Source organism: Portunus trituberculatus, chromosome 15, assembly GCF_017591435.1.
Source record: "Portunus trituberculatus isolate SZX2019 chromosome 15, ASM1759143v1, whole genome shotgun sequence".
NCBI classification, from domain to species: Eukaryota; Metazoa; Arthropoda; class Malacostraca; order Decapoda; family Portunidae; genus Portunus; species Portunus trituberculatus.
Window position 1 is genome coordinate 9,226,893 of NC_059269.1, and position 27,584 is coordinate 9,254,476.

The 27,584-nt window shown below is 42.1% G+C and overlaps 1 long non-coding RNA gene across 3 annotated transcripts in view; it reads right to left on the reverse strand.

The window, feature by feature from the left end:
• LOC123504253 overlaps positions 1-27,584 on the reverse strand; it is a 204,212-nt gene that overhangs the window by 125,597 nt on the left and 51,031 nt on the right. Inside the window, exons 1-2 of one of the 3 annotated variants that reach the window (XR_006674774.1) lie at positions 21,148-21,166; positions 17,999-18,060 (exon numbers count right to left, since the gene is read on the reverse strand). This is a non-coding gene — a long non-coding RNA (uncharacterized LOC123504253). Of the gene's footprint in view, positions 1-17,998; positions 18,061-18,482; positions 18,544-21,147; positions 21,167-27,584 lie in introns of those variants that run through there. The other 2 variants (XR_006674772.1, XR_006674773.1) reach the window with 2 other exon arrangements.

The following is a 27,584-nucleotide window of genomic DNA, read 5'->3' on the forward strand; positions in this document are numbered from 1 at the left end:
TATGGAGCGGCTCATAATATTCCTACGGCTGGTGTCTTGTCTAACGTTAGTAAAATTAAGTAAACAGTGCGCCAGTAGCAGCTAAGTGATTAAAGACCATTTGCCAACTCACGCTCCCGAAAATATGGACGTTAGACACACTCATTAAGAAAAGCTACATACTCATCCATACCGAACGCTTTCCACTGCACGCGACGCCTTTCACCTTATCCCACCCCCAACTCCAATCCACTCCACTCTACCCAGCTCCGCCATACCCTATCCTACACCACCCCACCAGACTCCACCCCACCCCGTCTCGCAGCGCACAGTGAGACAAAGGTTTGCTAGCCAGGCGGGAGCCGAACAGCGCCGCGCTAACGATATGTCAACAAACCTCGGCCTCTAAGTCTCCGTGAGGGCCGTCATGATTATTGCAGCAATGCTAAGCCTCTCCCCTAGTCCCACGCGGCGCCCTTACGTGCACTAAAGAAGCTGCCCGCAGAGAGACAGAGAGGTAGAGAGAGACTGTTACTCAGTTGACGAAGAACCGCGTCCCTGAAAGCCTCTCCATCAGTCACGCTTCACGATACACGCACTCGCTCCTTCACTGCTTTCCCAGAGTCAAAGGAAGGTACTTGTGGCCTACACTTCATTCAGGGGAAGCGGAGAACGGAGAGCCAGCGGACTTAACCATTATTTTTTCCTTTTACATAGCGGTTGATGTGGTGGTAATGGTGGTGGTAGTAGTGGTGGTGGTGGGTGCTTTTCTTTCTTATTATACTGGAGAAGCAGACTAGGTGCAAAACATTTGTCTATTGTAATTATAATTGGGATGCTAGTAAGGTCATTATTCAGAAACGCTTTTCTCTCTCACCACGACTATTTTCCAAGGCCAAGTTTTCAAGAGTGTTGCTTTAGTTGATAATGTAAAAATCATGTCACTCTGCCTCTAGAACCGGAAAAAAACACATTAAGAACCTGTGTAAATTTAAATAAAGCCTTTTGAAATAGTGGCGGTAAAACGCATAAGTGTTTGAGAATACAAGCCTTGGTGTGGTGGTGGTGAGAGAGATGAACGACAGTGGAGGAGACCAAAAAACTCACTGATGATGTAGAAAGTAATAAAAAAGAAGAGAAGACTGAGAGGGTGTTTTTAATTACATGGGTCTTTGTTCATTAGCTTTACATCATGGCTTCTGTTCCCCACACCCATCTCTACCTCTCTCTCCGTCTCCTTTCCACACCCCCTCCTCCTCTATCTCTTATGGCTTCTCGTACCCTTTGAAGTCTCCTGTCCTTTGTTTTTTTCTCTACTTTCTTCCCCGCAGAGAACACATCATATTATTTTCACCACCCCCGTAAGACATGTGTCGAGACGCCGATAAAGAAAAGTCAAAATTCTTGATCATTTATATTCTTTTAGTGCTTTCAATTTTGTTCTTGAATTATTAAGTTTATGATGCACAATGTTATGTTCCCACATGTTACTTTAACGAGCGTATATTCTGAAACGCTTCGCTCTCTTATAACATCGATTTTCAAAGGTTAAACAAAAACTAAGTCTGGTTTTCATGCATATCTAATCCAATCGATAATGCAGATTTCTATTTAGTCTATCCCTGGAGTCATGGGAACACTTCTGGAAGCCATTGCAACTTACACGAGAGCCTATCCAGATTAACAGAGGTAAAGTGCTAAAGAGCTTCAGGATACAGTCAATATGAGGGCAGTGAGAGAGCTACGGTGCAGTTTATTCTATATACGTAAGGCGAGCAGGTTGAAAAATATACGTGGAATCATTCTTCAAAATATATTTACACGTGTTCGCATGAAAAAAAATAACGTCGAATAGAAGCACGCCAGGGTTCACGCAGCTCCACAGATCCCCACACTTCCCTCGCCATAAATCCCTGCCAGCAACAAGGGCAAAAGTAAGGATATTTGATTTACACTGAATTTTACCGCAAACCTGAAGCGGCGAGCAACCTTTCCAATGATTTATTTCACCGGGAACACACACCACAAGACCTTTACATACATACATAAGTGTTCTGTGATTCCGTAACATGAATTGAAATCGCATCCAATTACACACATCAAGACGTTTACAACCGATTACCGCACCACAATACAAACACACACACACACACACACACACACACACACACACACACACACACACACACACACACTCATGCATTGCGGTATAGGTAAGAGGCAATAACAGTTGTTGCCTGCAGCTTGATTGTCACGAGCACCGCTATTCCGCGCCAAGGCTATAGAAACACAGCCTTGCCATTTGCCTGAGCAGCTCCGTGATTACTCTTCCTACGGAACATTACACCCAACGCATCACCTCGCGTATCATACATCAATATTACCAGAGAGAGAGAGAGAGAGAGAGAGAGAGAGAGAGAGAGAGTTACTGATAATCCTCATTATTGGTCAAATACAATGCTCTTGAGTTTGTTCAAATATTCACTAATGATGCATGCAAATATAAACATAAGAATGATGTGGAGCTGGAAAAGGTCGACAAATCCTTTTTAGTTAATAGTTCACTTGTATCTCTTAAAATTCTACGATTTCTCAGTTCAGTGCAATTATTTTCGTATCTCAGACTCTTAAGAGACACAGCATTGAGATTTTCGCTCCTACACAGCATTCACCGTACGACCTAAACCCACAGCCACTTTAAAGATCTATCCCTATCGTGTGGAGAAGCCCTCAAGACATTCACAGATCGATAAACGGCACGACTGCTCAATAGTTCCACGCAAACCAGATCGCTAGGTCCACTATATATTTTCCAGGACACACTGAACCGCTTCATCAAGGCTAGGATAACAACGCCCCCTCCTTCACCGTGTGACCATCGAATATTGCCTAAGCGCTTACATGGCAGGTAATCACGAGCCTTCGAACCGCTGTTAATTATGGAGATTGCAGTGGAGGCCAAGAGGAAATAACTCGTGACCACAGCGACGCCTGCTTGCCACCCCGCTTAAGACGCAGCGAATTACGACCACTCCAAATGCTTGTTTTAGTAAATGCTGCAGTTTGAGATCATTAGTCACAGTTATAGAGGTGAAAACTAGAAAAATACATCGCCTTTTTCCTAATATCCAGGGAAGGAGAATGTAAAGGACATTAGTGAGTTACGAGATTACAAAAGTTGTGTTATAATCTTATTTTGAAAGCACAAGCATATAATATAATTGTGTGTGTGTGTGTGTGTGTGTGTGTGTGTGTGTGTGTGTGTGTGTGTGTGTGTGTGTGTGTGTGTGTGTGTGTGTGTGTGCGTGAGATGGAGGGCAGGGAGCACTCAGGGAACAAGAGGACACAGCACTGGCCGACAGCTGCGTGGTATCTTTTCCCAGGAGACCAGCCAGGAGAATAATGGGAAAGTTTACCTGTGTCAGAGCAAAAACTCGCTTTCCAAAACTCTCCGGGGCCCAGATACCTAACCAACCACCTCCCAGCGGCACTTGGAGCGACCCCTCTGATGGGCCGCCAAGACTGCTCAGGAGCGAGAGCAAATGTCTTGAGAACCATTTCCTACGACCCCTCGAAAGACAGTCAAGAGTGGAAGGACGTTCTTTTCTTGGTTTGTCAGGTGTTCTGTCGCGTTAAGCCCTCACTGTCTGCAGCAGGAGAGGAGGAAAATATCGAGCAGTCTTCTCAATATGACAGGTGGTCTTTAGATTAAGTAAATGAGATCATGTTGGAAATGCTTACGGAATGACTTACTGATTCTCTCTCTCTCTCTCTCTCTCTCTCTCTCTCTCTCTCTCTCTCTCTCTCTCTCTCTCTCTACCAGTGCGTGATATGACTACCTTTGCTTCAAATTACAAACTTTATTTTTATCGTCACAACTTGCGTCTTGTTACTTTCACTTAACCAGCACGGCAGCGAAGAGCAGAGTGAAAATAGCGCCTCTGAAGTACTTGAAACAGGAGAGACACACGAAGAGGCGGAAAACGAGGGAGGGAGAACTGGAGGGAAGAAAACGTTCATTAGGACGGAGGGAAAAATACAGGAATGGGGAGGAAACTCTGGTATGTGGAAGGCAAGAGGTACGTGTGAAATATGAGGGAATGTCTGACTGTCGAGATAAATGAAGGAGAAAACGGATAAACTGATAAAGGCAGATAGACCTCGAAGTAAACACACACACACACACACACACACACACACACACTACAAGACGAGAAACACTTATGACATATGACGGAAAAGCTTGGCAATCTAAAAATGAATAAAGGAAAACTGTACGAAGAAAAGAAAGAGATAGAGAAAGGCCAGATGCACAAGAGAAAATACACATGCCAGTTAGACACACACACACAAACACACACACACACACACACACACACACACACACACACACACACACACACACACACACACCAACCTACCCCAACACAAGACAAGAGCTACCTATGAAATACCGACTGTCTGGAAAGGAAGAAAAGAAAAGAAATAGACAGATAAAGAAAGACAAATAGACTAACATGAACACTCACCCACCTATCCACACACACACAGACACACACACACACACACACACACACACACACACACACACACACACATACACACACACACGAACAACAATACAATTCTTTAGTTTCCCCCACCGGTCTTTGAGAATAAGAAAACGATGTCACATGTCAAAAACAATCACAGCTCGCGGCAGTGTCACAATACCGGATGCCACCTTTACACTGCATCACTCAGATCTCAACAAAAGCATCGCCATCTCATCTAACGACGCAAACACTTTGTCGGCTGCACGGTAAACAGGGTGAAGGGAACTTCACAACCGGAGGGAAATGGCGAAAAAGTTTTTAATGACAAACAATGGATATCCGTTTCTTGTGTGAAGAGAAGAGCACTATGCAAGGAAGGAGTGTTCCTAAAGACATGCAGGGCTTCACTTACAGGTGTGTGTAGTGAATGAAGGTCGAGTGGATGGTGTCTCAATATTCTAAATTGAAATAGGTTGGTGAGATTAAAGTTAAAAGATGTATCCATAATGATAATAACAATACAGCTATTGTACATTTGGACAAAAAAAAAGTTACTTGCAGTATGTCTAACTGAAAAATAAAAGTTGGAATATATTTTAAGAGTTAGCTATACGTGAATAAGAAAATCATGTATCTTGTATATCCATGGTTTGTTAGAAGTTGTGTGTGTGTGTGTGTGTGTGTGTGTGTGTGTGTGTGTGTGTGTGTGTGTGTGTGTGTGTGTGTGTGTGTGTGTGTGTGTGTGTGTGTGTGTGTGTGTGTGTGTGTGTGTGTGTGTGTGTGTGTGTGTGTGGACCTAAAATCAATGCACACAGTGAAACTAATGCAAAACACGAGGGAAACACAACCTAAGGCACACAATATTGCGTTTTAAACAGAATACAGTTTGCTTTACCTGATGTGTAAAAATGACAGTGTTTTGTGGTAAATCTTATTTCCAAACTATCCCAAGTATTTACTATTCATTTTTCTGTGCAATTAATCTTTTGCTTTCAATCTGAACATTTGAAAACTCACACCATTGCTCCACACTTGATACATTCCAGACTCTACCACAGCGAATTTTTCATATGGAAAACTAAGAAAAATTGTAAAGAAATACGAACGAGAAATGGCAGAGATAGATTTGGGAATAAGATTTATGGTAGACTTTTGAGGCAATCTTTATATTCACATAGGCAGAGAAATGCTGACTGTCCATATTCAATAGGGACTGCATAAAACAACAACTTTTATTAACTGCTATAGCGTCGAGAGAGAGAGAGAGAGAGAGAGAGAGAGAGAGAGAGAGAGAGAGAGAGAGAGAGAGAGAGAGAGAGAGAGAGAGAGAGAGAGAGAGAGAGAGAGAGAGACAGACAGAGAGCATCTAAAGAATATCAGTACAGTTTGGCATAATCTATCAATACATAAGTGCATTGACGTAAGCACGGAGGTAGATGCACTGTACACTTCCCACAGAACGCAGTAAATACCAAACATTTTTCCTCGTCACTAAACATATTTCCAGTGTGTGGGCTGGATTACACACAAATTCTCCCTCGTGATGCTGGAAGGAAAAGTTTTGGTTCCATTTATCCGATTTTCACTGGTATAAACTTTCACGATATTGGGAATTGTCTCTTACTTTCCCTCTCCGCAGTTACACTTCCTCTCGTCTTCTAAATCTTGCCTTGCCATTATCGAGACTAAGGTGAACGAGGCAAAACAAACTATTCACCTTTTTCTTTTTTATTTATCCCTGTCTCCCCTTTCTGTTTTAATTACCATCCAGTTTCCCGCCATACGCAAACAGCATTGCGCGTGTGTGTGGACCAATACAGAACCTTTGTTATTGTCACTCTGCTGGACAAATGTATGTGGTTCGTGTGTTTTGCTTGCGGCAGTTTTGTATATTCTCCCTCACTGTTCTCTCGCCAAAGCTTCCAACGTTGCAGAGTAAAGGGAAGTTTAAATAAAAGCGTTTATCTTTATTTTTCTAGGCATTTGAGTGGATTGGTTATCAGTATTCCATTGTTACTTGCCACAAGCTTTCCATCATATATACAATCGCTCGCTAATACTTTGGAATGCTGGATAACCAACATGTAGTCGTTGTTTGACTCTCATGCTTTGTTCGCCTTAGTTTTAAGAGCCGTATTCAGAAACTCTTTGCTCTCTCACTATTTCCAAAGGCTCTAGTTGAAGATACTCATGTTTTTAAGGGTATTTTTATGGTTCTGGTGATGGATTAACAAGATTTCTAGTTGATCATAAGGAGAAATTGTCTTGGGGACTTGAAACATTATCGTTTCTGAATATGGCCGTAAGATGCGTCGGTCCCTCAGTGTCTCTCTAGAGCGTATCAACAAACCCAAGGCGATAGCTTTCTTGGAAAATAAATCATAAAACTCTCTTCGATGGGACTTCCTATTGTTATCCTTTTGGCAGCTGCGTTGGTCATGTCTCCGCTTTCATTATCCTATTATACGTGGTTCCCTATGCCCTTCCTTCCTTCCTTCCTTCCCTTACGCTACGGAATTTATAAAGCTCCCTTCCAAACTTGGCGCGGGTCCAACTCGGCCCATTACCAATTCTAGCACTCATAAATTACCTGTGACGCTGACTTTAAAACAAATTCGTCTCGTTTGAAAGATAACATTGCCTAACTATATTGCTGCATACACTACGAAGATATAGACGCCTTCAATATTCGGACACATTTCTACCTAAGATTTGAGTACAATTAGACCATTTTATTGACATCAGGAAGAGTCTTTGGAGGTCATAAGATTAATGGCCAGTCTTCACTATTTTAATCCCTCACATGAGTTTCTGAAGTTGTATAAAATCACCAAATAATAAGCAGAATGAATATGGAAACGTGTCATGGTACTGCGGGAGTTAAGATAGGTACTGGGACACAGGTGGCGACATGTGGGGGAGGTAAAATATGTATCCGTGAGAGTGTGTGTGTGTGTGGATGGAAAACAGCATAGATGTACGTGATTCACACTAGCAAATTGACTAAGTTGGTACCAGAATGTGTATTTCATCGGGAACTTTCGCGGTAGGAATGTGGAATTATTGGGAGAACTTTACCCGACGCCCACACAACGCGCCCGTGAATCAGCCAAAGAAAAAAAAGCGACTATTGCTGGTTTTGTGTTCGCATTCCTATCACGGTCAGAACATCAGTAAGTGTGCCACGAAAGTAAAGAATTGTCACAATCATAAAGCAAGATCAAGCTAACTTTATCTCGTTTCATAAAAATTCAGCACCTGTAAATTAAAGTGACGATCAATATTATAATTCAACATTGCTCTGTATATAATAGCAACACATTAATAAAGATACCCTAATATCAACTTTTACTTGAGATTTCTGTACGATTAGACTATTCTATTGAAATTTGAAAGGGTCTATGGAGATGAGAAGATTAATAGCCACATTTTTCACTACTTTAACCCCCATATGAGTTTCTGAAGCTGTATAAAGTCACCAAAATCTAAGAAGAATGAATATGGAAGCGCGTCATGGTACTGAAGGACTTAAACATCTATAGATAAAATACACTTCAATTTCATGTATAATCACTTATTACGATCAAAATTACTACTCATTACATTTCTGCCTATACAAGTAATAATTCACAAGTAAACAATAATGAAGCTACACATTCTTGTTTACATTGGTGTCAGGTGTTCCCGCACCGCGCCCTCTTATTAGCGGATGTTGTGGTAACACGCTAAATTAGACACAAATTAGTATGACGAAGATTACGGGATGCATAATTATCGGCCTGTTGATCACTGGTGACTGGTGTGGTGTCGCTGCCCCCTCAGTGTGTCAGCCTCTATCTGCTCTAACACAGCGGTGGACAAAAGTGGAACAGCTGCGTTCTTGTTTTTTCGTCTACTGTGTGCTAAGGTTTCTGTGAGTAAAAATTCATATTTTTTCTATTGATTTTCTTTACTTTTTGCCATTGCAGTGGTATTGCGTGGCAGAAGTGAAGGACTAAGACACTCGTTGCTTGAGAATTGTGTCCTTAATACCTTCAGTACCAGGAGGGGTTTTCATATTTAGGCAATTTTATACAGTTTCAGAAACTTAATAGTAAAGACTCTGGCCAATAATCATTTGACCTCCATATACCCTTTCTAATGTCAATAAAATGGTCTAATCGTACCCAAAACTCATGGTAAAAATGTCTCCCAGTATTGAAGGTGTTAAAGCTGGAAGCGTGTATTCTTTTCACATATTACATTCTCGTTTAAAAAATGCCAGGTAATGTACTCCAGTGTCACGACATGCAGCGAGTTTCGTGTTCTTTGTCTTTTGTTCCTTCCCTGGATTGTAATTCAAACTTGCGAGCTCCCTGTCCCTCCCCGTCCTTCCTGCAGCACACCGGGTGACACTTGTAGCGCGCTATTATTATCATTATTCTTGTTATTCTCACACATTATCATTATTACGCAGTCTATTGTTCCGGTGTTCTCTTATTCTCTCTCTCTCTCTTAGTCTGGACATTACCTTGGAGTATATCACAACTCTTTCATGTATTGTGTTGTCCTTCTTATCAAATAATCATATCACAGCGTCTTCAGACCTTAATGGACTGTCAAAACCGCTGCTGTTTTGTCGTGGAGTGTCGGACTGAGTAATTATTATTGACATACACACGTTCAATAGGAAAGCCTTTGTACGTCAATCAAGACATGCTTCAGCTTCCTTCCTTGAATAGTTTGTGAGCAGAATAGATGCAGGTTATCGTCACACGCCTCTGTGATCGCTGGTTGTAGCTTCACCCTGCTTGACAGGCATTTTTTGGCGCGTTCATTACTAACATTGGCTCGCGCTTTTGACAAGGAAAAAATGTGTCCCCTGAATAATTGACACATTCCCCGCCCCCCCTCTCTCTCTCTCTCTCTCTCTCTCTCTCTCTCTCTCTCTCTCTCTCTCTGCTGTCCAAATTGTAAAGTGGAATATCTGGTTTGGTGTGCTGTGGTGTCTTGAGTGCAGCAATGTTATGAATCCAATATTGCCAACCCTCTCCCATGCAGTAAGTATTCATTAAACAAAGGGGCGTTGATGATAACACCGTGTATCTCTCTATTTACTATCACTTCCACCACCACTCCGCTCTCCAGTGTATTCTCAAGCCGCCCAGTTGAATCCAGGGCCAGCGCTGCCTTACATTCGTTTCACAATATACAAACTACTCTTTACGGGTAAGTGGTTCCGTTTTACACAGTGATTACTACGACGCTGAACTTACAAGCACTCTCCTGCCTGCCCTGTCTACAATAAAGCAATGGATGGGAGAGGGAGGAAGGCAAGCCGCCCCTACCCCTGCCACTGCCACTGCCTCTGTCACTACTCACTGTCCCCTTTCCTTGCTTCACACCAGCCCCTCGTATCACCTTCCTCCGGTCTCCCCACCCGCGTGAGGCATATTTCATACTGCAGTTTTACGTGCAGTGTGTGATTATTTTCTGTATACTGCACGGGTAAGGTATATTGCTGGATGAAAGGTCGACACACACACACACACACACACACACACACACACACACACACACACACACACACACACACACACACACACACACACACAGCTGCTCTTAACTCGTAACTAATCATCACCAAGTTTCTCCATATAGTCAGTCCCTTGGCGTCGCACTTAGACGCCCAACAACAAACTCTGGCGGTAAGATTATACTGCTTGGAAGACGACGATGGCGCCGAGACGCATCTAATGATCATCCTACCTAGTGTTTAGGGCGCGCCAGAGAGCCTCGCAGGATTCATTGTCACGAACTGTTTCAACTTTCACCAGTGATCAGTACAGATGCGTGCTAATGCAGCCAAGTTAAGGAAGTCAGGAAGTTGGATTCAATTCCTTCGCGATAGGCCATTACGTTTCCGTTTCACTGTGCCCGCATCAAAAAACGTGTTCTACAACAGTCGCTCGTCTACAAGTGAGTGATCCAGCTTGTCGTAAAAGGTGTCGGCACTGCAGCAGCCGGATCAAAGCTTCTGGTTGTGTGTAAGTTGAGTTTTTGGACCACGGAATTTAAGTAGTGTGGTGGCAATGGTGGTTGTGGTTGTACTGCATTGGTCCGTAATTAGAAACACTTTGCTCTCTCGCCACGACTATTTTCCAAGACCACAAAGATGATCAGCGGGGTTTTCAAGGTTATTTTTCCGGTTAATAGTGCAGAAATCTTGTCACTCTGCCTCTAGAACCATAAAAACACCTTTTCAAAAAACTCGCGTAAATTTAAGTAAAACCTTTTGAAATAGTGGAGGTGAAACACAGAAAAGTTTGAGAATACGAACCATTGTGTTACCAATACGTGCGATACTTTACATTCAGTTTTGATTGACACTGGTACCATTGACCACAGCCATCCGTCACAACCATGAAAGTCACATATAATACCTCCTTTCCTCGCCTCTCTCTAGATCAAACCTTCTACATCAAATCCCTGATAAAAGTACACGAACCAGTCAGTCTATCTATGTGCCGCCCACCATAACAACACAACACCCGGAGACCTGTCACTTATGTCTATCTGTCCATCTGTCTTCTCTTTAATCTCATTTCTAAACCATTCATTCATCCAGTAACAGGTAAGAATAGACATGTAAGTTACTCTCTATGCGTCGTCCTTCGAAACCCACATCCCCTATAGAAGGTCTTTACGATAGCCTTGCCACTCTATAAGCCTCGCCATGACAAGCCCAAGTTCCAACAGGTCAGCTAAACTATGCTGGGAACTTATCTAGATTGCTCAATATACCAAGCTCTCTTACGTGCCTACCGCTGTAATGTATCCTGCCTTATAGTTGAGGGTGAATGGCGCTCTCTCTCTCTCTCTCTCTCTCTCTCTCTCTCTCTCTCTCTCTCTCTCTCTCTCTCTCTCTCTCTCTCTCTCTCCATTGAATTTATGAATATATAATGCTCTTGATCTCGTAATATATTCAAAAGTAATGATGATGATGATGATGATGGTGGTGATGATGATAATGCTGATGATGGTGATAATAAGGAGAGGTGGAAGAGGAGGAGGTTACTGCGACGCTGATAAAGGCAGTGATAAAAATAAATTCATAATGAGATCATATTCATGTATATAGTTCCTGCATATACGTACACTACATTACAGTAAAAAGAATGACCGTGTTGACGACATATCATTAACGTTCATAATTACAACAGTGGATGGAGATGTGAAGGTAATAACGTGTTTCATCCACACTATGACTCCTGCTCCCTTATTTAACGAACAATACTCGCTGATACATCATTAGGGGAACCATTATTTCACATGTTTATATACTCGTCTCTCTCCCAAACATGAGCGTTGTAAGAAAGAAAGGAATAAGGATACGAGAATGTTATCTTTCACCTGTTTATACATTCGTCTCTCTCACCCAAACATGAGAAAGAAGAGAGTAAGGATGCGAAGTGACAGATAAATCAAAAGAGCAGAAAAGATAAATAAAACGAAGGAAGCTAAACACGGGTTATATAAAATAGGTACCAGTATTATAACTACGCAGAACAAAAACGAGGATGAAAATGTTGGCAGAAAACTGTACGAGAGATATATATACATTCGACAAAATGGTGTATTGTAGAGAAAAGCAACGCAGAGATGGAAAAAAAAAAAAAAAAAAGGTAGGGATGCGCTGTAACAATAGATGAAGGGCATTGAAGAATGATATAACAAATATATAGTGAGAGAGGAAAAACATGTTAAGGAAAAAATATGGACTGAATGCTTTGAAAATACAGCTGCATGTGTGTGTGTGTGTGTGTGTGTGTGTGTGTGTGTGTGTGTGTGTGAGAGAGAGAGAGAGAGAGAGAGAGAGAGAGAGAGAGAGAGAGAGAGAGAGAGAGAGAGAGAGAGAGAGAGAGAGAGAGAGAGAGAGAGAGAGAGAGAGAGAGAGAGAGAGAGAGAGAGAGAGAGACGTGAATGGAGAACAGGATCAAGCAAAGAGAGATGCGATTAACCAGAATTACGAACATACAATGCCAATAAAAGCCAAGGCTCATAGTGATGGATGAGTACGTGAACAAGATCGTCAAAAAAAGGAGATAAAATTAACATAGCGAAGAGAAATCCAATGTAAAAAGAAAGTGCCAGAAGAAGAAGAAGAAACATGATTATACTAGACAAAAAATACTCAAATTTATACCAAAACAGAAGTACAGGATGAATGATAATATGAAAGATTATACAAGACGCTTCGGTACAAGTCCTTAAGCACTGGAGACTGTGGGCTAACAGGTACTCCAGGAAGGCCATTACTACCTGCCAGGGGCGATCAGGGCATCAAAGAAACTCTCCTCGCCCCGTACTCGGTTCTCCTTGAAAGGCCTCTGAGGCACACGTGTTTTTTTGTCTCCAGTCTCCAGCACGTGTCATCTCACGTTAACACTCCTGCTCCCTTTAGTCTCCCTGAACGTTGCTGTCACGCTTCCCTAATTTACCTGATCTTACTGCTGTGCTATGCCTTACTCCGTGATCTAGACAACCACTGACCTGTACTCCTCTATGTCTTGTGTGGCTCCTATCAACTGTGTCATTCTTCCACTTGTCACTCTCTCTAATAAATGGTCTTACCGCTGTGATATGCCTTACTCTGTGACCTAGCAACTACTGACCTGCACGCCTTTCTGTCTTGCTTGGCTCCTATTAACTGTTCTGGCGCCATTCTTCCATATATCAGCTTCATTAAACCTCCTGCGTTATCTCCTTCCCTCTATCAAACTTTTTGCCTTTTCTTTTCCCTTATCCCTGAACCTGAACTGTCTCCAGCGCACTGTTCCTCTGTTTCCTCTCCACGTCTCCTGTACCTTTCACATTTTTTTCCAGTGACCCCGAGACTGTCATCCTCTATTATTACCAGCAAACACCTTGTTTCTCCTTCCACTGTCGTTTTTCTTTTGTTTCTGCGTCGTGGTTACTGGGTGCCTCCCCCCAATACCGGAGGGCCCTTCAAACTCTGTTCCTGAGGAAACACACGTTGCATTGTACAAGACTTCCGGCAGAGACTCAGACTTACTGCTTATAAAAGACACTTCCAAGGGTTTGCTTTGCCTTTACACGAGCTGGTTTCCGACGCACGTAATTCCCTACTGAAAGATATTTAAGTTTCGTGTTCGACATTCCTTGAACCCTGAGAGATTATGTAACTCCTTTAAGTATATGAAAAACATGCATTATTTTCCAATATCACTGTCTTTGTTGAGCAGTGGACGTGAAATGGTGGCGTTGGAGGTGGTGGTGGTGAGAAAGAGAAGCAAGAGAAAAATGAGAACGACAGTGGTAATGACAATGACACGACAATGAACATGGAGCCTCACCACCAAACCACCAAACAACCGATAACACAGCAAGACTCTTGATCAAAGTGGACTTCCAACAACTCAGTTTAAAGAACCCAAGAATTTCTTTCCCAAGAAATGGAAGATACTTTATACCTTTCTTTTTCTTCATTCAGCATTGAGGGTATAGAAATTGCCCCCTCTCATTTCTCCTCCCACCGTGTTCTATTATGCTCATAGTCTTGCAAACCCAATGGCGTGGTATATTTTTGGCGCTCGAAAGCAATTCCTGAGTTAAAGAAACGGCCTTGGAATTCTGAGCCTTGCCCGTCATGGTCAGTGATAGACATTCGCTCAGGGACCCTCGCTCAATGCAATTCCCCGGCGGCTGTCTGCTCTGTATCCTCCACTGCATTTTTATGACTGTCTGCGGGGAAAAATAAGAAGAAACCTGGGTGGGATAAAAAAGATACCGATACCATCATTCTAAAGCTTGCCAGAGGGAGGTTTCAAATCCCAGCCTTCCCGTAGGACAGGCTGTTCGCGGGTCGAGTTTCAAGCGATCATTTTCAGAATATTATTTCTCGCTATGTTCACGTTAGCTCACGGTAAGATATGTGTTGAGTTTTATCTTATTAGCTTTTTTTTTTTTCCTTATCGTTTATGTTACCCAGATGATAGGTGAGTCATTATCAGTGTGTGTGTGTGTGTGTGTGTGTGTGTGTGTGTGTGTGTGTGTGTGTGTGTGTGTGTGTTTCTGTGGAAGATGAAAGCTACATTAATTCATCAATCAAGCAATATCATACATACTGCATGTCACCCATTACACAGCACGCACGCACACACACACACACACACACATTTTTCCTTACACGAGCAAACACGAAGGGGAAAAAAATGACACATACAGCCATAACGACACAAACGGTTCATAAACATGCACACACACAACAACTCCTTGACACTTCCTCGCCTCAAACTACCACAAATCATCGCTATGTGTCCCAAATGACCACTGATCACACGCCTCGGAAGGGGAAGGCGTGGAATCATGCCAAACTTAATCAATGGATGGCTCACACATACACATAACACAAAGACAGAATGAGAGGGCATTTGTCGGGTGGCTTAAGTAGTAGCTAGTTTACTTGTCGTGTTAGGGTGCTTGTAAGATCAACGTGACTTTGGGAGTGTAAATCAACGTCTAATTCAAACAATGAGTTGCACGCACATGACACACACAGGGCAGAATGTAGGGTTTTTTTTTCACAGCTGAGTGGAAATTTACATGTCGTGCTTCTAAGATTTATGCAGAGACGAAAAGATGAACATTTTCTCCAACATAAGATCAGATTTTTGTTAATGAATACAAACCTGACAGCTATAAATAACGTTTTTTGAATTGGCATTAACATCATTCAGATAATCGGACAGACATTTCGTAACCTTGGTCAATTTTCCGAACACTCATCTAAAATTCTCATTAACCTAAATATAGAAAGTTTGGAGGCTATATCACAACAAGCGTAAGAAAAATAATTACTTAATATAAATACCCAACGCAACCTCATTAACAGTGAAGCTCAGACTCTCCAATTTTATGAATTTTACTAAGCGGGGAAGGACGTAAAACTAAAAAAAAAAAAAAAATACCATGATAAAATAAGATAGAAATGTAAACACTTAGGGAGAGCATCAGTCAAGCAGAAATATACACTGATAATTTTGTATTGCAGTGTCTACATATAAATAACTGTAATTATTCATGACCCTGAAATAAATGTGAAAAAATAATTTGAAAGACTGGAAAATATGAAGGTTGCACACTAACGATCTAGAAAAATACTATTAAAAAAACATACAAAGATGAACATGACGCTAACACAGAGTAACAATGGCTCAGACTTGCCTTTAGTTCACTCTACAGAGCTTTTCGCAATTCCGTCCCGCCTGTCTTGTTATGTAGTGTGTTCCGTCAGTAAAGCAAAATCTGCAAATCCCGAGAAAAGATTGTCAGGGAGCAACGTAAATATTTTCCCTTTTTCCAAGCAAGTGTAGAGATTTGTCAGTAGACGTAGAGGTAATGACTGGAAGGCAGAGCAAAGATATATTTTCAAACTCTATGTGTGAGAAAAAGACCTTACCGTATGTGCGTATAAGTGTGTATGTGTGTGTGTGTGAGAGAGAGAGAGAGAGAGAGAGAGAGAGAGAGAGAGAGAGAGAGAGAGAAAAGCAGTAGATGACAAAAGATATACCTTGTGAATATGTTAGCGTGTCTGGTGATGATGGCGCGGTGGTGGTGATGAGGTACTAAAAAGGTGATGCAATTATGACATAGCGTGGGTGGAAGTTGTGTTACTGGCTATGGTGGTGATGGTAGCAATAGGGTTGGTGGTAGTGGTGGCGGTGCGTTTCATAGCGTTATAGTAATGGTGATGATTTAGCTATACACCAGGATAGGATTGACAGTGTTCGCGAAGGAGAGACGTCATTGATTCCCTTGCACTTTGTTTAGTATCAAGTCGCAGTTATAATACTGAGTCAAGGTCTGCCACGTGTAAAACTGGCGGCTTCTTCCACCAAACCTCATTTTTCTTATTCTTTACCACACAACTAATTCTGACTCCTCCTCCTCAATATTCCATCTTACCTACCTTTCCTCCACTCTTCTCCCATTTCACCTTTCCTGTTATTCTTCCAGGTCAGGTCAGGTCACCCTTACGTGCTAAATATATCACTGAACATAGAGACACCTTATACTTGTCTGAGAAGGTAGAGAACGTTTGTTACATACCACCAGGTTCCGGAGAGTAACGGCCATCACCTAGATCTGAAGCCTGTATTCTGAAACGCTTTGCTCTCTCTCACCTTCAATGCTTTCCAGAGGCTCTAGTTGAAGATACTCATATTTTTAAGGATATTTTTATAGTTCTAATGATTAACTTGCAAGATTTCTAGCGTATCATAAGGAGAAACTGTCTTGAAAAACGTGCTAGTCGTCTCTGTGGCCTTGGAAAATTGTCGTGGAGAGAGCAAGACGTTTCTAAATATGACCGTCTCAAATACGTAAATAACTTGCCACTGTTAGTCTTTCCACTGCAATGACGTTCCTCTCATATCACGTCTCTCTGAAGTAAGACACTAAAGCAATTGAAAATACATAAAAACAATATAAAGACGAAAAGCAGATATAACCAACCATAAAGACAGTCTCTATAGATTATGCTATCTCTAAACCCAATCGCACACTTCCTTTAATTCTTAAACAATGATTTTTGATAAGAGAAAAGCAATCATTACTCTACCAGAACTCTCAAGTCACCAGGAATAACCAACCATCGCTAAACTAACTGTCCTTATCAAGATCATACACGTAGTACATTATTAACACGAATTCCTTGCCATATAACTGCCTCACGAAAGCTTGGCGCTGGAATTCCTCTTACACTCTATACATAGTGGGTTTTCAACAGCTGACGAGTGTGTTAATTAGGGAGACGAGTGAGTCCTTGTGTGGAGTGGCGAGCTGGCAGTGCGAGAGAGAGAGAGAGAGAGAGAGAGAGAGAGAGAGAGAGAGAGAGAGAGAGAGAGAGAGATGGGGGAGAAGTGGGAGGGAGAGACATGATGACGCACCCTCGCCCTCCCCATCCCACTCTCTCTTCTCTCTCTCTCTCTCTCTCTGGTTTCATAAACGTCTACACAACTTTCCTTAGTTTCAGCAGTACTAGGTCAAGATGGCTCCGTCGCAGCATAATTCGGTCTATAGTGGCGTCGCGTGGTGCCTCACAGCTATCATAGTCTAACATCTCTCCTATTGTGTACAGTGCAAGAGGACTCTAAAAAGATCTCCATACGGTCTTTGGTGTAGTGCCGTTGGCCAACATTGCGCCAGCCTTAATCTTTTTAGTACCAGGACATGTTTTCTTATGGTTACTATTTGGCGATTTTGTACGGCTTCAGAAACATATATAATTGACATTAGAATAGTAAAGACTCAGAATATTAAACTTTTGACTTCCAAATACTCTTCCTAAAGCAAATAAAATTCTCATTATATCTAAAATATCAAGTTAATAGTCAGTAGTGAAAGGATTCATGCATGTGTGTGTGTGTGTGTGTGTGTGTGTGTGTGTGTGTGTGTGTTAAAAGTACTATGATACTTCTCACCAAAGCTGCTGATCCCCAGGCTTTTTAACGTCAGGGCGGCAGATTGGATCACCTTATGTTGTCTGTAATACAAAAACACGGGTAAATATCAAAAGTAACAAAGAAAATTCCTTAAATAATACTAAGATACTAACTATTAATTGCCGACTTATATGACTATCTCACAAAAGAATGTTCTTTTTCGTATAACCACGCAAGACTTCACTAACAACCATTCCGCTCCAGCTTCGTTAAGTCATTAGTTGTGTGTTCTTCCTCTCTTCCATACCACGTGGACTTCTCTCACTGTCTCATATCTTCACCTCACTTCCCTACTTACTTGTTACGTGACTGACTTAGTCCACGTGTATCACTGCGCATTAATTACAAGTTCAGGAATACACTCGTTTATTTATCTTTCCTACTGTTAAAAGCGACACGATTACATAGTTTTGAAATGTACAGTACATCACCTACACATTACATCACATACAAGCACACTTACCAGGAAAAAGTAATAGAATTAGCATCCTTCTGTTACTCACACTTACACTCCATCACTGCCTCAGAGAAAATGACACCTTGCTCGCTCGCTGATTGTGTTCGAACGCCTTGCTGCTTCTGTGTTACTCTATATTCCTAAACCACGTCAATGGCAATGCATAATAACATACGATTTGTGTGAGCTGCTATTACTATTAACATATCACTCGAAGATGTTACCAAACTTCACATTAGTTTTGGAACAGTGCGTGTGTAAATATTTCCACGCTTTGAGACGTAGATGAACGCTGGTGGCGGATACCTTCTCCATCCCCACTGCCTGTGCTCCCTCATTAGCTCGTTAACCACTGCTAAGTTAACCATTCGTTCATCAACAGTTTCACTAATAAAGAGCCGATATATAAACAAAGGAATGAACAATAGAAAAGAATGAAAGAACAATCAAGTAAGCTAGCTACGATATGTTCCACTGTGTTCTTTAATTTCGCTCCCTCGCTCCAGTGTTGTGTTGAAAACCTTCCAAAAATGCAAAACAGGGCATGAAGTTTAAGTATTCAGGCTGATCCCGCATGGTACTGTGTTATGTGTGTGTGTGTGTGTGTGTGTGTGTGTGTGTGTGTGTGTGTGTGAAAGTATCTATCAGTTGGCAAGTATTTAAAGAGATTGTGAGTAGTTGTGATTCTCTGTGATCCTCCTCCCTCGTAAAGTGCCCAGCTCTGCATCACATATTAGGGAACACTTCTCCCCTCACGCTCACAACTTTCAAAAGGCCCTCATTGAAGTTTTTATGATTGCAGTGACAGATTAAAAAGATTTATACACTATTAACAGGAGAAACACTCTTTTTGAACCGGGCCAATCATTTTGTTGCCTTTAAAAACAATCGTGATGAGAAATGTTACAGGAAATGTTGACACGCTGCACTCATACACATTTACTGGTGAAATACTCTTAGTGCAGCTCAATTTTTCCGATGAATTGATAAAAAAAAGTTAGCAAAATATCAGTGCTCTCTTGTCTAAACTTTACGTAATAGTTTGGTGCTGCTGGTTCTCGCCTCGCTTTAGTCTAGCGGCAGCACTATCGGTCATGAATTAGGATTAAACGATGCGCACCAATCCACCATCCTATTTTTCCCTCACGAGATAATGACTTTAAAACTTCCCCCCAAGTAATGCAATCCTCTCCCGCGCATGAAAGAAAGCACGCAAACTTCCCGAAAATAAACTATATATTTCACACTGAGCGCTGGCAAGAGTAGGGAAGGCATCACTGTTAAATTCTCCGCTATATCAAGTTCTTATATTGTTCTATGTCAAATTACTACCAAAGTTACCCTTATAAAACACCTACGTGCATCTAGTGTAAAACTGGCAAACATAGCAGACTTACCTTCACCCTTAAAGAAGAACTAATTTGAAGAGACGAAGCCGCGGGAAACTGATACGTAGAGACGGAAAGCAACTGTGTATTAAAGAAAAACAGATCCACGGAACAGACTCCCACGTAATAACACACCATTTGTAAAGAAGAATTCATTTAGAACGACATGAAGACAAGGCCAGGGGGGAACTGATAGAGACAGAAGGTTAGACGAAGGAAAAGAGCAGGGAAGTGAGAAAAATGGCCAATGAAAGCAGAAGCAACAGCTGTCCGTCACCGGGGAAAGTGGTGGGCTCGGAGGATGGAGCTGGGCGGCTGCAAAACACAGAGGCGAAACAGAATATTGGCTGGGGAGGGCAGGAGGAGCGTCGGCGGCGGAGGCTCAGGCTGGGCGTGGAAAGCGGACCCCAAATTGAAAGCGGCAGGAGAGAAAATTACAAAAGTTTACCCTCTTGGCTTCCGAATTCAGTTATTTGATATCAGTAATAAATGCAGATATGGTTTATATGCAGAGAGAGAGAGAGAGAGAGAGAGAGAGAGTGTGTGTGTGTGTATGGGTGATGGGTCTGTAGAAGAGTCGCTAGCATCTCCACTAAGAAAACTAAACAAATATACACTTTGCATAAAGCCAATTGGTATCTCCTATGCGGCCTGGCATGTCTGAAACACATAATCAGAGATACTTTACTCTCTCAGAACGAGAGATATAATTAGTCAGGTTTTATAGCCTGTTTCACTTTCTAGTAATGCAAAAATATCGTTAATATGTCACTAAAGCATAAATACACCTTTAAAAACTCCTGTCACTTCACTACGGCTTTTAAAAACAGTCGTGGTGAGAGAGCAAAGCGATTCTGAATACCCATGTCAAAGTTCCCAGGCTGTTCAGTTGCCAAATGCTGCCAGAAAAATAACAAACGATACTTTCCCGAACCAGTTTCTTGTTTACATCCAAAAACTCGAAGGGTAAGCCAAATGAGAGACGCCATAATTGAGGATTGAAGTACGAGGTGATGAGGAGAAGAAATGATGTGTCTTGGGATAGTGAGGGGCAGGCACACACACACACACACACACACACACACACACACACACACACACACACACACACACACACAGAGAGAGTAATTACACACACACACACACACACACCACAGTGTATCCTTGATTCCTTGCCGTCCAGACCTAGGCCCACCAAAACCTCGTCCCCACCGCCCAGGCCCCCCGAGCCCCACCCAACCTTTTTCCGTCAACAGTATTCGTCTCTCCCAATTAATACTTACTTTAGCTCACGGAATTTCCAGATGCTTTCATGTGTCTCCAGGTGTTTTGTAAGCTCGGGCGTGGAGAAGGAAGACGAAGAGGAAGTAGTGGAAGGGAGGGTGTGAGTGAGGGAAGGAGAACGAGCAGGAACACCATAGACTAGAGGAGGACAACAACAAACATTTCGGATATTTTTCTCTTTTTTCATTAGCGCACCTAGGATTGTTTTGGCTTCCTACATAGAACTGGAAAAATATAAGAAACATGTGCCAAGTAATAATATTCCATTAAATTTAGTCTAACTATAAGTATTTTTAAATTTAATGTGTCAGTTGCCGAATGTGACGAAAAATTATTTCCTTTATACGACAAGTAACGTGTGATTTCTTTATATGTGTGGCAAGTAAAATATTTTGGTATTTGAAATATGTAACAAAATGTAGTGTGGCTGTGCTTTCCTTCTCAGCAGTGGAGCATTTTGTGGTACCGTTCATAAAAGTTACAGGTACGTTTCTGTAGGTTTTATTTTTGTTGGTCAACTCGCTTATGATTTTATGTTTTGGTTATTAGTTAAAGTTTATGACAAGTAAAAATATGAAGTACATTCTTGCCTGGGTGTCTTCTTTCTTTTTGCGATTTTCAAAATGAAATAAATAACGTAAATATGAGACGATGTGCACACTTTCCCTTCCTCCCACCAGTCTGTACGGCAACACTTCGCCACTCATCTCAGTGCTCACACACGTAAAGTGCTCACACACCTCAAGAAAAGCTACAACTAACCACCGAAGTAGATAAACAACATGAAAAATGACCTAAATAAGCCACAGGAACTTGAAAGATACTGGCCCGCTCATAGCCCCGAAAAATTTGGACCCAGACCGAGACCTCCTTCCCTCCATTCCTCGCTCCCGCCCTCCCTCCCCGTGTGGAGTGTGTGTGTGTGTGTGTGTGTGTGTGTGTTTGGGGTATGTCTTATGGTGTGTGTGGGGTGTTGTGGGGTGTTGTGGTGTGTGTAGTGTAGTGTGCTGTGAATGTGTGTGTGTCTGGTGTATGTGGGGTGTGTGTCAGGTGTGTGTGGAGTGTATGTCGGGTGTGCGTGTATATGTGTGGTGTGTGTCAGATATGTGTGGTGTGTGCCGGGTATGTGGGGTGTGTGTGGGTGTTTGGGGTGTGTATGGTATGTGTGGTGTGTGTCTGGTGTATGGTATGTATGTGTATGTGGCGTATGTGTCGTATGTGTAGTGTGTGTATATTGTTTATTGGCCTTGCAGTGTAGTGTGAATACGTGGCCAGGCCGATACTTGGAGATGGAGTAAAGACATGTTACACCATCGGCCTATCGGATAAAGGTAGTCCGGGGTGAGGTGGGAGGGCGGCATCCCTGGACCTACGTAATGGTACTGATTTGCGATTTACCTCGTGGCTTAACAGGGATGAGTACGCATCAGCTAACTAGTGCACTGTGCTATGGCTGGCCACACTTGTCACAGGAAGGGTTGGTTGAAATTTTTGTTGTCCCAGTCACCCATTAATTAATATTTCGTAGCTTTTGTGGCATTACTCACTCAGTCCTGAATGGCTGGCAGTTCATGTCACGGCGCAATTCACAATATAAGGGTGAATGATTGCGTTTGACTGACGATTTATTACTGGTTTTTACAACTAAATGATGAATAAATGCCTTTCTGTCAATGGAGAGACTGAGGCACCTGTCAGAAGCCCTCATAGATGACTGTCACTCATGTTGGTTGTGTGTGACGAGCTATGACGGAGCAGCAAGCAACACTTAGCGTGTATGTCTCTAATATTCAGAAAACAAAAACGAGATAAAAGAGTAGGACCTCCCCCAAAAAAAAGAAATAGATAGAACAAATTATTGCTCACGGAATCTTATCGTCTGGAAAACGACAGGAAATAAAAAAAAAAAATGTATTGAAACCTCCCTCTTAAAGGAGCTGAAGTCAGAGGCAGGAGGGTATTCACAATGTTAGAAAAATGACCACTTGCAAACTGCACTTCCGCTCCCTCCTTCTCTCCCTCCCTCTCTCTCTCCTTCCTTTCACCAGGAGAGAGTAACCAGACAGGCTTGAGAAATAAACGATGTGGCTTTTCTTCACATATTTCATCCATACTTTTCTCACAGTATTTCGTTCCATCACGCACCGAACTGTTACCAGGTTGATGACAGCAACGCCTGGCGCAACACTTGAGTCCAGGCAGTCATTCTGTACTGGCACGCTTGTAAATTATTCTTTCTCTCATCGCTGCCTTTATTTATTGAGGTGTAGTAATAGTAGTGGTGGTGGTGGTGGTAGTTAGTAGTAGTAGTAGTAGTAGTAGTAGTAGTAGTAGTAGTAGTAGTAGTAGTAGTATACAACAACAATAACAATAGCAACAACATTCTCTCTCTCTCTCTCTCTCTCTCTCTCTCTCTCTCTCTCTCTCTCTCTCTCTCTCTCTCTCTCTGTGTGTTTGTGTCTGTCTGTCTGTCTGTCTGTCTGTCTGTCTGTCTGTCTGTCTGTCTCTCTCTCTCTCTCTCTCTCTCTGTTTGTGTCTTTGTCTCTCTTTTTCCGTCTGTCTGTCTGTCTGTCTGTCAATCTGTGTCTCTCTCTCTCTCTCTCTCTCTCTCTCTCTCTCTCTCTCTCTCTCTCTCTCTCTCTCTCTTTCTCGCGTTGCAAGCCTTGAAGTCAGTGGTGGTAAATTCTTTCAATTGATGGGGGACGCTTATGAGAGATAAAACAGACCGGCCGGTAAGACAAAGGCTCCTCGCTTGGCAACGCGGGCGGCGGGTGAATAGCGTCGCCTAACGATATATCAACAAGCCTGGGCCGCGAGAACCTTCCCTGAGGGTCGTCATGATTACAGCGGTGGTGTGCTCACTGCCACCACCGCTACGCCTCGGTTCACGCATCGAAAGCTGGCTGAGGACTCGAGGCACACCGCTTTCCTCCATACAACCTTCCTAATTCTGAGTAAATATCACTCCACATTATGAGTTGCATAAGAATCTCGGCCAGGGATGGCTTGTGAATGGCCCACGTATAAACAGGGAAAAAGACTCAAACTGAAGTAAATAATGTAAAAAATACAAGACCTCTGTGTTAACAAGTAATGAAATATGTATTGCTCCTTAAAAATCATTAGCTTAAGCTGTAAAACGGACTTAAATACCTTAGGAAATACAAATATGTGACAAAAAATAACGTATGTATGCCACACCGCCTTAACAAACACTGTCCCTTCTGCTGCGAACTGGGATCAATGTATAGCTCAGCCGTAAACTTGCTTCACCAAACACACCCACCCTTGAATCTTGTGTGTCGCTCTGAGAAATCCAGAACTTTACGTGAACTGCAGTTTCGTTGCCAAAATGGTGCAGTGAGCAGTAAATCGGTACATTAAGGGCCACACATTGCGTCTAAGTGCGGTGATAACTCAGAGGTGTGATCAAACAAGGCTCACGGGGCAGAAAAGCCGAGGTGCACTATAACAGGTTGGCTTCAGAGTTACGGTGGTTGGAAGATGAAGCGTTTCGTTTGGTTTATTCTGCTTGTTTACTTTATTCATCTTTGTTACTCCTTCGTAAATTTGATACATCACAATGCTAATGATATAAAAGTTAGGTAGGTTATTTATATATACTCTCTCTCTCTCTCTCTCTCTCTCTCTCTCTCTCTCTCTCTCTCTCTCTCTCTCTCTCTCTCTCTCTCTCTCTCTCTCTCTCTCTCTCTCTCTCCTTTCTCTTTTTGTTTCCTTCCCACTCTCTTTCTCATATACATAACAAAACTACCACCGGGAAATGACAAAAAGCAGACAGACGGAACTCTATCTGACGACACACACGGCAAGGGAAACAGACGTGGAATAGAAAATACAGAAAACTTAGTCTGGAGATCTTGATAGTCTGGCGCAGTGCTGTGACGTGAGGAAAAAAAAGCATGAATATGTGACAAAAACCCGATATCTTTTAATGGCAATATAAAACTGGATGCACTACAATGTTCGAAAAAAAATAGGAGAAAAGTTAGTGTTTATAGCAGTAGTGCAGATTTACTAAAGCCTGCAGGGTGAAGCCTTAATCCGAGAGGTGCCTGTGCTTGTAACTATTGCATGACACACCAATACGATTTCCCCATACTGGACGAAAGGTCTGGCTCTCCCAAACCTAGATAGAGAGGGAGCCTGGAACACCTGTTACTGTTGCTGCTCTATGTGTCGGCCAACAGCTTGCCAGATTCAATTCACGTGTACGTTGCTGTGATTACTGAGTAGCGCTTTGGACAAGTAATATTTGTAAGTCAGCCCAGCGTCTCATATCCTGTTTCTGGCTGGAATTGCCCTGTACTCCCTTATGCTTTGACGGTCTGGATGAGATGATAGCGGGGTTGCTTGTAGGGTTGCAGGGACACAAGATTACAGGTCCGCGGCTCACGTCCCTCACCTATTTTCTGGCAGGTGAGCAAGTCTAAAGCGTGAAAGGAGACAAACTCAAGCTGTCTCCACCCGTTGCTGTCTTAACTCGATCCCTTTAACGAGACAGTAATACGTATTAATCTCAATCTTCTCCAGCACGCTAAGTCTTTTGCGCCGTTCTGAATCACACCATTGCAAGCACGTCCTCCTCCACAACTGCTATAAACAGTGCTAAGGATCAGTGCTTGTTATTACTGTTGGTTTGGCTGTTTCTGTTATGGTGGCAGCAGCAGATTTGTCTCTTAACCCTTTCAGTACTGAAACGCACTTTTATCATGAATTTTTTGGTGTGATTAGACGATTTTATTGATATTAGGAAGGGTCAATGGAGGTCAGAAGATTAATGGCCACAGTCTTCATTATTCTAATACCCACATAAGTTTCTGAAGCTGTATGAAATCACGCAATAGTAAACAGAATGAATATGGAAAAGCGTCATGGTACTGAAGGGGTTAACATGCTTGCTATTCTGCTTCCTAAATCACACGCTTGTCTTCCTTCACGCAATCCATAAACAATGATACGGATCAGTGCATGTTATTATTAATTCAAAATGATAATTTCAGAATAGTTTTGCTTGGCATCTGACTGTCGATAAGAGGATGTACTCGTATTTATAAGCTGCCTGCAAAATGGTCTTTGATTCAGTGCATTAAAATTTGTCCTCATTTCAAGCGTTTCTTTATCATCCTGTGTTTTTCCCTCTTACTTGAAGCGTCAGAGTAAACAAACTAAAGTGGAATCGTCCTCTCATTTGTTCTAGTCGTGAATTCACTCAACGCTCCAGAAACTTGTAAATTCTCCCCTTGCCTGAGTGTACCCGTGATTGATTATCAAATTAAACTCCTCTTTGAAAAACTCATGAATAAGAACCACCCATACGTTTAGAACAAGCACATATCATCTTATTCCATTTATAACTTATATGATTATTAATGCACTACGTCCCCCTCACCTTACCAAGGCACACTAAGTCAAGCAGCCTGAAAACCCATCCTTATTAAACCCAAACTATTGATTTTCACTTTAATATCTTTCTCATGCAACATATCAGCTTTACGCATTACTAATAACACTAGTTTTTTTTCTATACACCTCTCACTCTAGTCCGCAGAATAGAAACTTAGCGGGGAAGCATTACAGAGAATATCACATCATTTCAAGAGCACAGTGTTAGTTCAGTATTAATTGACTTCGTATTGCCCGCAACGGGGGGAAAAATAATATGAAGTCGTAATAAAATGTCAATGCATTTGACAGAATCCGCCTGCCTAATTTCTGGTTCGCTTTGAAGGTCGTAACTTATCTTATCTCTAATTAAGGGTGTCATATTTTTCAGCAGGCAATGATAAGCTAATCGGCCTATAATTACAGGGTATTTTTTCTGTCGTTCCCTCTTTTTTATTCATTGACGTTGGCGATGATGACCGACAAAGTCCTTATAGAATTATTCATCTATCTATTTAATATTTTTAACCCCTTCATTACTGGGATACATTTTTATCTTGAGATTTGTGTATGTTTAGACCATTTTATTGACATGAAGAAGGATCTATGGAGGTCAGAAGATTACTGGCCACAGTCTTCACTAAATTAATCCCCTACATAAGTTTCTGAAGCTGTATAAAATCACCAAATAGTAAGCAAAATGCATAAGGAAATGCGCCATGGTACTGAAGAGGTTAACGGAGACGAACAGGAATGTAGCTGGAAGGGCTGGTCTGTTCCTGCTCCTCATCTTAGCTTCCGATGACAATGATCAAGTATATCCCTCATACAAGACGGCCAAAGTTAGAAGATTAATCACGCACGCAGTCTTCTTTGGGCAGTAATACTGATTCATGAGTGTGTGGAAGTTGAAGGCTTGCTCAGCGTGAGGTCTCGCCTTGTAGGAAACACATTATAATATCCTCCCGGTCATCCAACTTAGTAGTGAGCATAAATCAACAATATCTAACACACTCGCGTACAAGTCGACGTT